We start from the raw sequence: 15,789 nt of genomic DNA on the forward strand, positions 1-15,789 counted from the left end.
CACCACCACCATTTGTTATTGATTGATTTCTTGATGATAGTCTTTCTTTCTTGTAGGAAGCGGTGCGACCACCCCACTGCTGTCTCCCCGCCTCTCCCTCATATGGGTACATAATGTGCCTACATTAACCATAATCCTCTTCTACTCACGTCACATACACATGACCCATCAGAGATCACCCTGTGGCCTCTTCCTGTCCCACTGGCCCACCCTTGCCCTATAAAAGCTGCGACTACTTCCTCAATAAATGAGACTTGATCGGACTTTCTCGACTTGTCTCCATCTCTCTGTCTCCTGTCCTGTCTGTGTTAATCCCGTTCCTTCTCCAGGAAACTGTCCCGCAGATCCAGATTGACACACGGGTCAGGTCACTTTCTGGAGTGAGGTGGAATCTCATTGTGGCTTTAATTTGCATCCTTGAATGGTCAATGATGCTGCATATTTTTTCAAATATTCATTTGCCACTTGTATGTCTTCATCTAAGAAGTGCATGTTCATCTCAGATGCCCATTTTTGGATTGGGTCATTGAATTTGGGGGGCCTTAGTTTTTAAAATTTTTTATGTTCTAGATATAAGTCCTTTGTCTGAGAGACAGTTAGCTAAAGTTTTTCCCAGTTCTGTAGATTTTCTGCACACTCTGTTAGTGATTTCTTTTGATGTGCAAAAACATTTTAACAGATGAGATCCCAGTTATTGACTCTTTGAAATACTCATGTGGTTTGTATTTTGTTCATGAACTCTTTGCCTATACCTATATCTACAAAATTTCTACCTATCTTGCCTTCCAGTAGACTTAGTGTTTCTGTTTTAATATTTAAATCTTTGATCCATTTTGACTGTTAGTTTAGTGCAGGATGAAAGGCCAGGGTCTAGTTTTAGTCTTTGGCATGTGCAAAGCCAGCTTTTCCAGCACCATTTATTAAAGAGGATATATTTATTCCAATGAATATGTTTGGCTTAATTTTCAAAGATAAAACAGCTAGTGTGTTTGAAGTGGCTTCTACATGTTTTAATCTGTTCCATTGATCCTCAGATCTTTTTTTTCCAGTACCATGCTGATTTTATCACAATAGCTTTGTGGTATAATTTCAATTCAGGGATTGTGATGCCTGTTGCCTTGCCTTTGTTGCCCAGGGTTGTCTTTGGCATTCTAGGTCTTTTCTGTTTCCAAATGAATTTTAGGAATGTGTTCTCTAGATCTGTGAGGTATTATAATTTTGTTTTGATTGATATTGCATTAAACCTGTATAAGTATTTTGGGAGTATGTTTATTTTTATAGTATGTTTATTTTTGTTTCTTCTTGTCCAAAAGCAAAGGATAGCTTTCCATTTTCTTATATCCTCTTCATTCACCTTTTAAAAGTACTATAATTTTCAATTCATAGATCTTTTGCATTCTTTGTTAGATTGACACCTAAGAACCTCCTTTTTTGTATGCTATTGTGAAAGGTGTTATTTCCATAATTTCTGTCTCAGTGAATTTGTTGTTTGTGTACAGGAATGCTGTTGAGTTTTGAGTGTTGGCTTTGTATTCAACTACACTGCTGTATTTGCTGATTAGCTCTAGTAGTCTTTTGGTGGAATTTATGGAGTCTTCTATGTCATTTGCAAACAATGATAATTAAATTTCTTTCTTTCTTCTCCTTATTCCTTTTATTTCTGTCTCTTGTCTAATGACTCTTGCTAACATTTCCAGAACTATATAGAATAAGAGTGGTGACAGTGGGCATCCTTATCTTGCTCCTGATTTTAGAGTGAAAGCTTTCTGTTTTTGTTCATTTAGAATGATTTTGGTTTGTCATATATGGCTTTTGTTAGATTGAGGTAGAGACCATCTATTCTGGTTTTCTATAGATTTTTTTTGTCATGAATGAGTATTGGACTTTATACAATGTTTCTCTTCACCTATTGAGATGATCAGGTGATTTTTATATTTGGCTTTGTTGGTATAGTGTATTATGTTTATTTATTTGCATATATTGAAACTTCCCTGCGTTAGTGGGATAAATCCCACTTACTCATGGTATATAATCTTCTATGTGATTTGCTGCATTCTGTTCACTAGTATTTCATTAAGACTTTTATATCTATATTCTTTAGGGAGATTGGCCTCTAGTTCTCCTTTCTGATTGAGTCTTTCTCTGGTTTTGGTATCAGAGTAATACTTGCTTCCAGGAATGAATTATGGAGAATTGCTTCCCTTTCAATTTCATTAAAGTATGTGAGGAGTATTCATTGTAAATCTCCTCTAAATTTCTTGTAGAGTTCAGCCATGATCCATCAGGCCTGGATTTGTTTTTATTGATAAGTTTTTAATTATGTTTTCAATTTCAGTAAGTGTTAGGGGGTTATTAAAATTTTTTATATTTTCTTGATTCAGCTTTGGCATATCATATATTTCTAGTAATTTGTCTATTTATTCTGTTTTCCAGCCTGTGTGAGTAAAGATTTTGATACAGGTATTAATGATCTTTTGAATTTCCACAGAATCTATAGTAACTTCACCCTTTTCATTCCTCATTTCTTAATAAGGTCAGTTAGGGGTTTATTAATTGTATTTATTCTTTCAAGAATCAACTTTTCAATTCATTAATTCTTTTTGTTGTTTTGTTAGTCTCAATTGCATTATTTTCTGCTCTGATATTTATAATTCCCTCCCTTTTGTGAATTTTTTTCTTGACTTGCTCTTCTTTTTCTAGAAGCTTGGTGCAGCATTACACTGTTTATTTTTGCCTAATCTGTTTTCCTGTGAGAATTCACTGCTGTAGATTCCTCCCTTAGGGCTGCTTTCATTACATCCCACACGTTCTGGTATGGTGTATCTTCATTTTCCTTTAATTGTAGATATTGTTTTATTTGTTGTTTAATTTCAACTGTGATTCATTGGTTATGCAGAAGGGTATTATTTAATTTACATGTTGTGTAGTTTTTGCAATTTCTTTTACCTTAATTTTCACTTTCAGTGCACTATGGTCATATAACATGTATGAGATAATTCCAATTCCTTTGCATTTAGTTAAGCATGTTCTGTGGGCTAATACATGAGCTCTTTTAGAGAATGCCCCATGTGCAGCTGAGAAGAATGTGTATTCTAATGTTGTTGGGTGGGACAACATCATGTTAGGCTTCATTCAGTTTTGTTATTTGCTTTTTGACTTTTTGTCTAGTTGTTCTATCTCTTTGTAATAATAAGGTATTAAGATACCCTATTACAATTGTGTTATTACATATTTGGTTTTTCATGTTTATTAGTGTTTATCTTATATAGTTGGGTGCATATGTGTTTGGTGCATATATATTTATGATTGTTAGTTTTTCCTCTTGAATTTTCCCCCTAACAAGTATGTAGTGACCTTATTTATTTATTTTGATCATTTTTGATCTGAAGTTCACATTTCATACAAACAGAATACTACCCCTGATTTTTCTGAGTTCCTGTCACATCAAACGTTGTTTTCCATCATTTGATTTTTAATCCATGACTATTTCAGTTTCATATATACAGCATATTGTTGGGTCTTGTTTCTTGATCCTTTCTGCCAATCTGCTTCTTTTAATTGATGAATTGAGAATATTTACATTGGTGGTTAAAACTGATATGTATTGGCTTATCTTTGTCATGTTGTTTTTCTTCCATTGGTTCCCTGCTATTCTCCTTTCTTTTATTGCTTATTCTGCCTGGAGAGTTTTTTCTGTTGTTTTGAGAAATTTGCTCATTTTTATGTCTATCTAGAATATCTTTCAGCACTATTTTTTTGCCCATGTTTTCTATGCCTACATTTACCTAAGTTCATTGGTATTTATTTCAGTAGTTTGAATTCACAGATATAAGCAATATATGACCAGAAAATTACAAATAAACACAGATTATATGTGAAAGTTTCTGTTCACAAAGGTCACATTTGCAGGTAGATGCATTAGAAGCATGCATCAAGAATTATGGTCAAATTTTTTAAAATTTAAAATTACATATTGAAAATATAAAGGTGGGCTACACACTTCAAAAGTCAAATAGTGCTTATACCAAAGATGTACAACAGCTATAGTATTCGAATGGCAAGCAATAAGATCCTCAGAAATTAATACTGGTCAAAAAGAACAGGAATATTTTTACATTTCCCGGAAAATACTTTGACTACTAGAATATGAAGTCTAGCATAAACTCAGGGGGCTGGAAATTACAAACTCCAAAGTCAACTACTTAATATTTCTTATTATCTAAACAGCATGACATTCAAAGAAAATTGCACCTGCATTAGAACCGATAATCTCACACAAAGTTTTCTAAAAGTGAAATACAACCCAAACATTTTAAACTCTAAACAAAAAGCCTTCTAGGCCCAGCTTAAAATGTGGAATGTTTCAGATGAAAGTAATAAAAGTGCAGTCAGTTTTGCTCTTTATTGAATGGAATCAAAGTTGACGTTTCTTTGAAGCTTGAACTACTAAATTTCATTTGTCTGAATGGTTCTTTTCCTTAGTGGTGCAAGTTATTTTAGCTTACAACTTCAGTCTCTATAAAATACTTCTTTCTCTCTGTTGCTGTTCTGATGAAACAAAACTCTTCATCATTAACTTATGTGTATTTTTTGCTATTAACACAACACATGAACAGTTATCTATTATTTTTCCACTAAAACAAGAGTACAATAGTTTTTTCTAGCTATCAGTATTTTATTTTAAAAGGGTTACAATTAAAAACAAAGAACCGTTACTTTCTTTGAAATGAAACTTCTGGCACATCTTAACCTTCATTCTGCCTGCATTCTTCTTCCAATTTATTCAGAAATTTCTTTAATTTCTGATAATAAGGAGGACTGCTGCAAAGAGTACTCTTTGCAACTTATTCAGTTGTATAAAAGAATGAACACAGCTTACAGTTAAAACCTTGTTTTAGGTGTCACATAGTTTATACCAGAAGGAACATTGGGCTGGTATGGTCAAATTCTATATTCATTCTATCCTCATTGTAAAGTACTCCTTGCTTTAATCACTTTGTCATCTGCATTTTCACTTGTATCTTTGTTGAGATCACCAGCATCTCAGCCAATTTGGCACCTGGTTCTCTATTTTCCTCATTTTTAATTCCATTTTCCAGTGCTGCTTCACTGTCTTGATCAAGTTCCTCGAGCTTGTCCAACTTTTACATTTTTTTCTTTACTGCGGCAGAAGCACTTGCATCTTTTTTATAGCTTTATCTGAAGGCTCCTTTTTCCCATCAGAATCCATATCACTTAAATTAGCGAGATCCATCTCATCTCCCACCAAACTGCCACTTTCTAGAAGAGACGCTGTTGCTTCTTCATCTACAAGTAGCTCATCTTCAGATTCAAGAAGCATATTAGGCTCCTGTTTCTGTTTGGTCATCCTTTGTATCTTTCTCAGAATCTTCACTTGACTTCTTGTTCTTCCCCTTTGGCTGTACTTTTAGTCTTCTGAGAACCACTGTTTGGTACTTCTTATCACTTGGAGATAAGTGACAAGATCTTTTTTTGGACTTATGTTTCTTCAATAAGTCAGTCCTTCTGTTAGGAATCCTCAGTACCAGTTTTTGTATTTCTCAGACAGGTCAACCTTAACACATCTCCCTTGAAAACAAAGGGTTTTTTTTTTTTTTTTTCAGACAGTGGTCAACCATGGCCACTGAATCTTCTCCAGTCTCCATCTCAGTGGAAATCTCATAAATATATAAGTCTTTATTTTCCCATAAGGCTCACAAGCTTGAGCACAGCACTATCAAAGTAGCCAGAATGGGATAAATTACTGAGATATATCACATGTTCAAGTTCCTGCTTTTGATTAAATTTCTGATCTGGCTTTCCTTCAGGTTTCTCATTAATTTTATTTAGAATCAGATGATTTGAAATAATTCTAAATGGTTCCACCAGCTGTAACAGTTCATATCTCAAAGTTTTTCCCTCACTGAAAATCTGTGATGCGAACAACTCAGATGGTTTCCACTCTGCCTTTTTGCATGTGTGTTGGTCCCTGCAGGCTTCCATTTCCAGAACCCAGATTTCCTCTTGGTCCAACTGCTTGTACACCAAGATGAAATGATGGCAGTGACAGTCCCAGAATTCCTGGCACTGGGTTTGTGGACTGCTGCAACATGAGTGTATCACCAATTGTGTGTCCTGTATCATTGTCAGGATTCCATTCTGGGTAGATTTCAAGAAGAAGCTGACATTGATGATTGGAACTTGCTCCATTGATGTGTTGACTACACTCCTTATTAGAATAAACTGAAAGATCACATATAGAGCACAGATACAGATAAATTTTCAGTAAGGCCCATTGAGCTCTTCAGTATTGCTACTTAGAGGAGTGCCCTTCTTTTTCTTAGACAGGTTCTTCTTGTAAGGGACCAAGACCATGTTCCATTCTCTCATACTCACTATTAAATTTGTGATAGTTATGTGAGGTCTAACACACACACAAAAATCATCCCTACACCTTTCTCTATCTCTTAATTCTCATCTTCAGAATCCATTATGTCATAATAACCAGATTCCTTGGCCATGGTGTAATTTAGGTGGCTGTACAAGAAAGTAATTTGCTTGCCTTCTTGGTAAGCATTTCTGGTGCAAGCCAGGAGGAGAACCAGTCAGCAGCTCCTGAGATCTGGCAATGGTGGAACGTACACCTGCACAACGAAGCAATTCATCCACCCTTCTGGTAAGCGCCTCTGGTGCAAGCCGGGAGGAGAACAAATCAGCAGCTCCTGTGAGCCTACCGGCATGCAGGCTGAGAATCAAATATCCCAACCCCTTTAGCAACTGGGGACAGATTCTGAGCATCTCTTGGGGAGGATGACTGTATGCAATATAGCAAATATGGGGGATTTCCTTCTGTTTGAAGGCAAATGTTGTTTTCATTGTTTTGTTTTGTTGTGATTAATTATTCTGCTCTGTTCAATATTCTCTTTAGATTGGTTTTATAATGTTCTATCTTTGGTTTGACTGGACAACTGTTGTGAAGAAAATGAGATATACTATGGTACCTATTACTGTTATCCCAGTATCCTGCTGTGAAGTTCTGTACCAATTTCACTGCATTGTCTTGAATGGCTTTGCTCTGTCTTGTTCTGTTGCATTTTTACTACCTTCAAAATAAAATTTAAAAATAAAAATAAAATAAAATAAAATAAAAAATGACCAGATTCCTGATAACAACTTCCATGGTCATAATCACCACTGGGTTGAAACTGGGACCACAATCATCAAAACTATCTCTTCTAATGTGCCTTTTTTTTTTCTTCCCAATAATCCCTGGGTACTATGTATGGTGTAGCAGATCTGCCATCTCAGTTCAGTGTAGGGGCTTCTTCAGTTCTCCTGCTTTTAACATGCAAAAGATTTGGGGAAAATTCTCAGGAGTAATCTTGTCCTCTGGATAATGACTCAGTTCGTCTAACTCTCTAGAAGGCAGATCAAAACTGGCCAAAATATTACTAGTCTGGCCTGCATCTTAATGGTGTTGAGAAGACAAAAAGAGTGGACCTCTACTTGCAATGTTAAATGTAGACTACAAATTATGGGGAGAAGTACTAGCAGAAGACAGTGCACTATGAGCTCCTTGTTGATTCAGTGAAGAACTTGTCTCAACATTCATTAAACTGATAAGATGTGTAGTACCCTGGTTCATCTTTCCAAGAGATGCTGGAATTCTTAAAGACTGGTAGCAACAGCAAGAAGGCCTATTCCTGCTGCAGACAGTCATACCCAGCACCCTGTGAGTCCCTATCAAGAGATGACTGCTCAAATGACTTGGGCACTGTAGCACCATTGCTTGTCTATTTTATAGTTTTTTTAAAAAAAGTTCAAAAGATGGCCAAAAATAAAGCTCAAACTACAAAGCTAAGTTAACTTTGCTTCAACAATGGAAATGATGAGAAAAGTATCAATAAGGACTGCAGAATCTTCTTAAAGCTGAGAATGAGAAGACAACCCTCTCTCCCTATGAACAGCCTGCAGAGGGCCCCACAATTCCCTGCAGCAACTGTAATCTTCCTAAGGTTGATTAGTTGGACATAAATTTCTTCAGTTATACTTTGTCATGTAAGTGTCTTATTTTTCCATTAATTTTGAAAGTAGTTTTTCAAGGTACTTCAATCTGGGTTGAAAGTCGTTTTCGTTTAGAACTTCAAATATTTCACTTCAAGCTGGCCTTGACTTAAAAGTTTGTGTTGAGAAGCTGGCCATGATTCTAATGGGCTTTCCTTGATAAGTGGTCCATTTCTTTTCTCTAACAGCTTTTAGTATTGTTTTTATGCTGAATCTCTGGAATCTTGATTAATGTATGTCTGGGTGTAGATTTGTTTTGATTTGATTTTCATTGACACCTGTTGGCAATATATTGTTTTTCTTTTCATCATCTTGGAGCTGTTGAATTGTTATTTTTAAGGGTTCTTTCCTTTTGTGATTGCTACTTTCAATCTTGTCATCAAGGTCTGAAAGTCTACAGTTTTGTTCAAGCAGTTTTGTGAGCTTTTAATAGAATTTTAAAATTTCTAGATATTTTTTCATGCAATCTATTTCTTTCCTATATTGTTCATTCAAGGTTTCCATCATTTCTCCATGTTTCTTTAATTTTTATCAATGTCTTCCCTAGCTATGCCAAGCAACTCTTTTCATTAAGGTTGTCATTACTTTCTTTATCTGACAGATTATTTATATCTGATTTACTCTACAGCCTCATTTGTTTGTTCCTTTATTTCACTTGCTATCTTTGCAGAAATTTCAGGTTGTGTGACTTTCAATGTCCTCTATTTCTCCTATACTTGTTTAGGATAGGCTGAAGGGCTGAGATTGCATTTTGCTTTTTCCTTTTGTCATTTTCACTTCTTAGTCAATATTTTGGTCTTTTGAATCCTGTTAATCTTGAATGTCCATCTTGTATGTCTTAGGATCCTACTGTGTGACTGGTAGTAGGCCAGTTTCTGGGTCCTACAGTGTAGGGAGGGACCTGAATTCCTTCTGTGGGACCAGTTTGGTGGGTGAGTCCTATATTTTTCCTAGGCTGACTAGTCTAGGAATGTTGATGTAAACCAACCCTTAGATCATATTGTTTGTGTGGCTTCTGACTGCGTACCATCAGAGGCCTCTGTGTGCTTGGTGTGGCATATGTGCCATAGGTTTGTCACCACTGACCTAGAGGATTAAGGGAAACAGAATATTTTTTTCTTCTACCCCTCTGAGCATTCCCCATATGTACCATTTGTATACCCTTCATGGCTACAGTTCTCTCTGACAGGCTCAGTATATTTCAGTTTTTCTGTGTAGTTGAGTACTCCTACTAACCCTGCCTCAGGATTCTCTGGTCCTGGGTGTTACATGTTTTATGTTACACCATCAGGCACTGAACTAGCTCATCTCTGGTTTCTTAGCTTCCTATCACTGGCCTATTTTTTAAATTAAATTCTTTCTCATTGAAATATCTCAAGTACCTTCTGTTATCTTAACTTAGACATTAAGTGAGTTCTCTACTGACATTAAAAATAAATGTTATTTTTGAATACAGAAAATTCCTATATCCATGCAGTTTTTGCTATTATTGACAATCATACATCAGTATTGTAAATTTGTAATAATTAACTAGTATATTATCCCATCAAGACATCACAAATTCAATTGTCTGCTTAGATTTCTGTTGAATGTGACAGTTTCTTAAACTTCTTTTGAATAACTTAACAGTTTTGAAAGAACTAGTTAGGCACTTTGTAAGATGCAGTTTTCCTAGACTTTTTCTGATATTTGTAACGATTAGCATGGTAGTGGATTGGTAACTGGTAGTCAACTTAAACACCAGCTGAAGTGAATCAGTTTGGTGCTGAGCCTGGATGACTGACCTGAGTACTGTTGTCAGCATAAAAACAAGAAGTAGAGAGGAGAGTAGTATTGTGGGTTCTCCTAACTGTTGTTGTTTGGAGCCATTGATTCTCCTGGAGAACCTTGTCATGCTAGTTCCCCTGATATGAACTCAGCTGTTATCCTTGGAGGAGTTCAGGACCTTGTGCTGTGAATGGCTGCAGTTCACTTTGGGGGAGCTTTAGTCCTTACTTTGAGCATTGCTTCCTGACCCTGGAGAGGAAGGTATGTATATTCAGTCTCCAGGAGAAGCTTGTCATGCTGGCTACCATCTACTTGGCTGTTCTCATCATTGGAGGAGCTCAGGACCTCATCATCACTGAGAATGCCTGTGGTACTTTTCAGGGGAGCCCTAGCCTTTTGGGCATTGCTTCTTGGCTCCAGTACAGAAGATTTGGCCAGCTCTCAGATCCATCACCCCACTGGCTCAGACTTTCTAGCTTCACCACTGACTTTTGGGCCTTCCCAGTGCAGATCTGTGAAACAGACTTGCCTGAGTCATCATTGTGGGCCCTAGGTTTTCAGTTGAACTCATCTGGGATCTTAGCTGGATATCCTAGGTCTTTAGTGTGTGAGCAGATTTCCTGCATTTTCTTTATTTGGAGCCACTGATTCTCCTGAAGAGCTTGTCATGCTGGCTCCCCTGAGTCGCTGAGTGACCATTACAAACAATAGTATAAATTATGTGTCTTGTATGTAATTGTTCTCCTTGCAACCCCCTAACTATAACAAATGTTTAGGAAAGAAAGACTATAAAAATAATATTTCATATATAATATATTTTATATTATATCAAGCACAGTGTGTACAACTGATCATTGTTATTGGCCTTGCCACTTGTTAGTCATCTTACCCATTTCCACACTGTGCTCTTTAGAAGGAAGTCACCATGGGCAGTTTCAGAGATGTGGGCTCTCTATTGACTTCACATCTCTGTCTTGTCTCTCTATAGAATTCAATGTAGTGCTACTTAATCATACAATAGCAGTCTGCACTACATTTATTTGTGACCACATTGGCTATCAGGTGCTCTTTTGGTGTAATGTAAGTGAACTACAACAGGCTTGTGGCTACAGTAGTTTTGCACTGAAGAAAGTCAATCTATTTCTAGACACACAATCTAATCAAAACGGATCAATATGATATTGTTCAATAATTCTTTTTTTCTAATTAATTTTGAAATTTCTCAAGATAATAAATGCATCCAATATGTGGTAAATTCTTCAGATTTATATACAGAGTAACTTTTAAAAAGACATTAATAGATAATTTGGAATGAGGTCAGTATTCTAATAAAACACTTGCTTTAACACTAGATCAGATAGAAGGATATTTCTAAATGAATTTATTGTTTTCAGGGGTGCCATTTATAGAATTAGATATAAGTTGATTAAAAATACATTACTTAAAGAAAATGTTAAAATAACCTAATTAAAATTTCATTCACATTTAAACTTCTTATCACCTACATCCATTGTTGGAATGTTCAAAGAGATAAGTATTGGCAAATTATTCCTTCAAAATCATTTAAACCTGAAAACCAGGTTTCAAATTTATATACAAAGTAACTTTTTAAAAAGACATTAATAGATAATTTGCCTATTTCCAGACATTGTTTGTGGCCACAATAAGTAATGCTGAACAAAGCTCTTCTGGCTTTAAATTACAATAAATCACAACACAGCACATGTAGGTGATCTTTTTAAAATAATATAAATCTTATTTTAGTCTTCTAAGAAAACATCTTTGGTGATTATAACAAAATAGTTTTTAAATTTCAGAAAATTAGACATTTACTTTGTAATAAACTCAGATGTGTAACCTATCTTGCTTTTAAAATGGAAGTTGATTCAAATATCTTTTTGTCTTCCACATTTTAAAAGAATAAAGTGGAGCTTAAATATTTATCAGTCAGCAATTTGGAAGACCATTATGAAGACTAATGGAATGTTATTTACACTTTAATGACGAACATTTTATCCAAATAAAAGTAGTCTGCATTTTACATCCCTTAAAGCTAGTGGTGGAGAACATTATTCATTCCTGAAATTATAAAATTATTTTCCCTAAGTTCCTAAGGGAAGAGGTTCATAGACTCAAGAGAGAAATATAAAAAAAGGGAAAATAATGACATCTATCTATCATAACTAAAACCACCAATGATGAATCAGAAAATTAACAGCTACATTTAAATTTGATAGAACTGCAGGAGGGCGGGTGAAAAGATAAGAAGTATGAAATATAAATGACCTTTATTTTAAGAATGCGAGGAGAGACCCCCGAGCCCCTGGGGTGCGGCATCTCCCCCCGGGGTCAGCGATCTCTCCGTGGAACACGTGGAGTGGAGGCATACATGTAGCTTAGGTTAGGGGTGGTGCTTGAGGGGCATTAGGGATGCACAGGTAACCCATTGGCATTCATTTGGCACCAGAGGTAAATTCCAAGGGCTGGGGGAGATGGAAATCCTTGCTTCCGTCTGAGGCTTTACTGGCTATAGTGTCTGGCCTGGGCCAAAACTCTTTCATATCCCATCTTATGATTATTATAATTAGGAAAGGGGGTGGAGATTTCTTTTTTTACTGATTCCTACTGGAAGGGGGCACTGTACTGGGGTCTAGGGGAGTCAATGGGATGACAGTTGATGCCCATGTAGAAGCTGGTGCCAAGTGTTCTAGCCAGGACAACTTTATCACTGGTGAATGCACATATTAGACTGGAAAAATAAAGAGACAAGATATTATGAGGAGGCATGCACTGTCATATTTAAGGACCCAGGTGAGGTAGAAGGAAAGGTACCTTTGATTTAGATATGTCATTTTATCAAGACCATGTTGAGGTAGAAACATTTCCACGGTAAGGCAGAATTGTGAAAAATAAATGTGGGGTTAGGAGAAGTGAAGTTATGAGAGGTGACTACTCCCCCATCTGAAAGGGTAAAAGTTAAGATGGTAGGTAGGTAAGGATTGTCTCTGGTATGCATAACATTGGAGTCTTTAGGAAATACTGTTAAGAGTCCTGCTATAAGAAGAATAAGAAACCAGAAACTGAATTGGATAACAAAACATGACAGCCTGAGAGTTGTGGCTTTGGGGCCTTTGCAAGGCAGAGATGAGTAGGCAACAGGATGGTTAGATCTAAAGCTGGAAGGGCACCACTTAGCCTGAGTGATGTGAAACCAGGATGGCAGTCTAGCAACTTTGATCACTGTTGAGGTTGCTAAGCATATCAGGTATGGGTCACTTTAACCTGGTTGTAGTCATTGGAATGATTTGCTGTAATAAGACTTTAGTAAGTATATCATCAGTTCTCCTGGTTGTAGGAAAGACTTTATGTATCCTGAAAAAGTACAAACAAAGGTGAGAAGGCAAAATTTATCTGTCAGTCTTGACCAGGGTTGTCTGAGAAATTGATGAATAATAAAGGAAAGGGGTGATATATCTATATCCCTGAGGAGAGGCTTACTAGTGATAATAGGGGTAAGCTGTTGAGGCCTCAGTGTCTGGGTCAGCCTGTAAAAATACAAGGGAATAAAAAGAATTTTTAAGATTTAGGGCTGTAGAGTGAGTGGTGGAGGGAAGATTTGGCACCTGGGTGGATTGGGAAGAAGCAGTCTGGGACCTGCAGGAAATAGGCCCTGTTTGTAAATGGCATAGGTTGACCCTCAACATCCCCTTAGAGAGATTGAGGGCTTACTATAGCAGCCTAAAAACTCAGGAGGAACTTTGTACATATGGTCTCTATGTCCACAAGTACAGAGAATGTCTTACCTGAGACTTTTAGTGGGACTTGGGACCCTGAGACAGACACCTTAAAGTGGGCTGCTGTTGGTCCTGAGCCCTGTCAGTCTTCAGCAGCAAGTTTCAGCAATGAATCTGGCAGTGTTGGCATTTCCTGTTAGGGCTAGAAATTAGGATGGCTTACCCACTCTCTGGTGGCTAGGATAGCCAGTAGCCCTGGGGTAAGATCCCAAAGGAATGCCAGGATGGGGCACTCTCTTGCTCAATGTCTTCTGCTGCATTTTGAGGCATGGTCCATGGGGGGACCCAGGCAGCTCCACCTTGTGCCAGTTTACCTGTCTCAGAACTCCAAGTGTCACTGTTATCTCTGTTGTTTAAAATATGAAAAGCCATATCAAGAAGGTCTCTGTGGAGTTTGAGGGTCAAGTTTTGCCTTTTTGTTTGGAATTTGGACTTCAGTAGAAGGTATCTGTAGAATTAAGTAAGTATGCAGGAGTCAAATATAATCAACAGGGTATTTATAATTTTAGTAATGGCTTCTCATAAGGACAGGTCCAGAGAATTTTAGGAACTGACATGTCATTTATGTCATGTATAAGTATCTCTTTATGTTGTTAAAATGTCTAATGCCATCTGATTTTTGGAGGATGGCCTGTTTAATTTTTACCTTTTTAATTAGGAGAGAAATCAGCTATGGTGTCATTTAATATCAGTTGAGTATAGTTAATTATGGCTCAGTGGAGGGCTGAGCCAGGGCAGGCAGACAGGCTGGGAAAGGTTTAAGTTTGGCTTCTGCCACAGTGTTGGTCTTGTTGTTTTGTGTGTATCATATAACCCCTGTTTTGGAAAAGAGCTAGTAGTTCCCAGCAAATGGAATTTATAATTATTTTTTTAATTTTACCACCAGATCAGCAACTATGAATGGTCTTAGTCATATGAACTTTAGTTGAGGTATCTTATATAATGCTATGGAGATTAATAAAGGCTTTAATTGATAAACAAGGTGGATAAAATTACCAGGTGGCCACTTCCCCATCTATCAGCCAAAGTCTTGTCTATTGCTGGCGTATTTGTGGACCAAGAAATAGGATCTCTGAGCTGAGCCTTGAGCTGCTGTTTATCTGTGCTTGTGGTCAGAGCAGTGCTTGTGTTTGGGGGTGGAGACTGGTCCAGCACGCAGGCAGAGCATGCTCAGTGTGGGGTGGGACATGCAGAGGGAAGGTGGGGCAAGCACTGGGACTAGAACTGTCCCGGAAACACACGTAAGACAGGAGGCAGTGGTGGCAGGTGTGTGGCACATGGGGAGGCGGAGCTGGGAGGCAGAGCTGGGACACGACATGAAGCCTAGACCCTACATGCTGGGACCCTGCACCGGGCTGGGCTGCTCAAGGAGATGTGGCGGGTAGCTGGACCGACACAGAGCTGAGCTGCCACGTGGAGCCAGAACTGCTCGGAGTTGGGGCGTGCCATGAAAGCCTAAAGCAGCAGTATGTCCCAACACTGTTTGGGTGCACCTCCCCATCTCAGCGGGGAATGGGTCAGGACGCATGGTGGGGGCGGGGAGGAGGCTGCGAGGAAACAAAGGGATGCTGGCGGGAAAGGTCACACATTCCCAAAACAAAGGCTTAAAGATAGAGAGTTTTGTAAACTTGTCCTCAGTGTGATAAGCCATAGATAGGTATGGTTTTTTGGGGGTGGGGGGACAGGAAGTGGTCCCCAAGATAAAATTTGGTGTGGGGTCTGGCCCACGGAGTTATAGCCAATGAGGCAATGGACTGTGGTCTACTAAGTTTAAGTCATCACTTTTTACTTGTTTTAGACCAATCAGTATTTTGGTTCCAAAGCTCGTAACAATTGGCCATCACCAATATATATATAAGTGGATTTTTTCCATGGAGTTGGTAACAGCTCTGCCCATGAGAACTTAAAAAGCTCTGAAGGACATGAGCGTCTTCCAGTGTGGACACAGGTTGGCCCAGAAAACTCTGCCTTGGGCTATCTAAGGATGCAAAAATGTCACACAAACCCATGGAAAGGGGGAGAAAACCCGCCTGGGGCCTGGCCCAGCAGCAATCTCTGGGGATTGTTCACTGGGGGTAAATTGGGTCGGGGTTGTTTGTGAACCAGCAGCGACAAGTTTACAGCTCCCGAGTGTAGAAGTGAGGAATTAATGCAGGATGTAGTC

The 15,789-nt window shown here is 37.8% G+C and overlaps 1 pseudogene; it reads right to left on the reverse strand.

Moving 5' to 3' along the window:
- Positions 1-4,745: 4,745 nt before the first annotated feature.
- Positions 4,746-15,153, reverse strand: LOC100729529 (matrin-3-like; annotated as a pseudogene).
- Positions 15,154-15,789: the final 636 nt, after the last annotated feature.

This window comes from Cavia porcellus, unplaced genomic scaffold (genome assembly GCF_034190915.1).
Source record: "Cavia porcellus strain 051 isolate PalLab524CR breed Dunkin Hartley unplaced genomic scaffold, mCavPor4.1 scaffold_30, whole genome shotgun sequence".
NCBI classification, from domain to species: domain Eukaryota; kingdom Metazoa; phylum Chordata; class Mammalia; order Rodentia; family Caviidae; genus Cavia; species Cavia porcellus.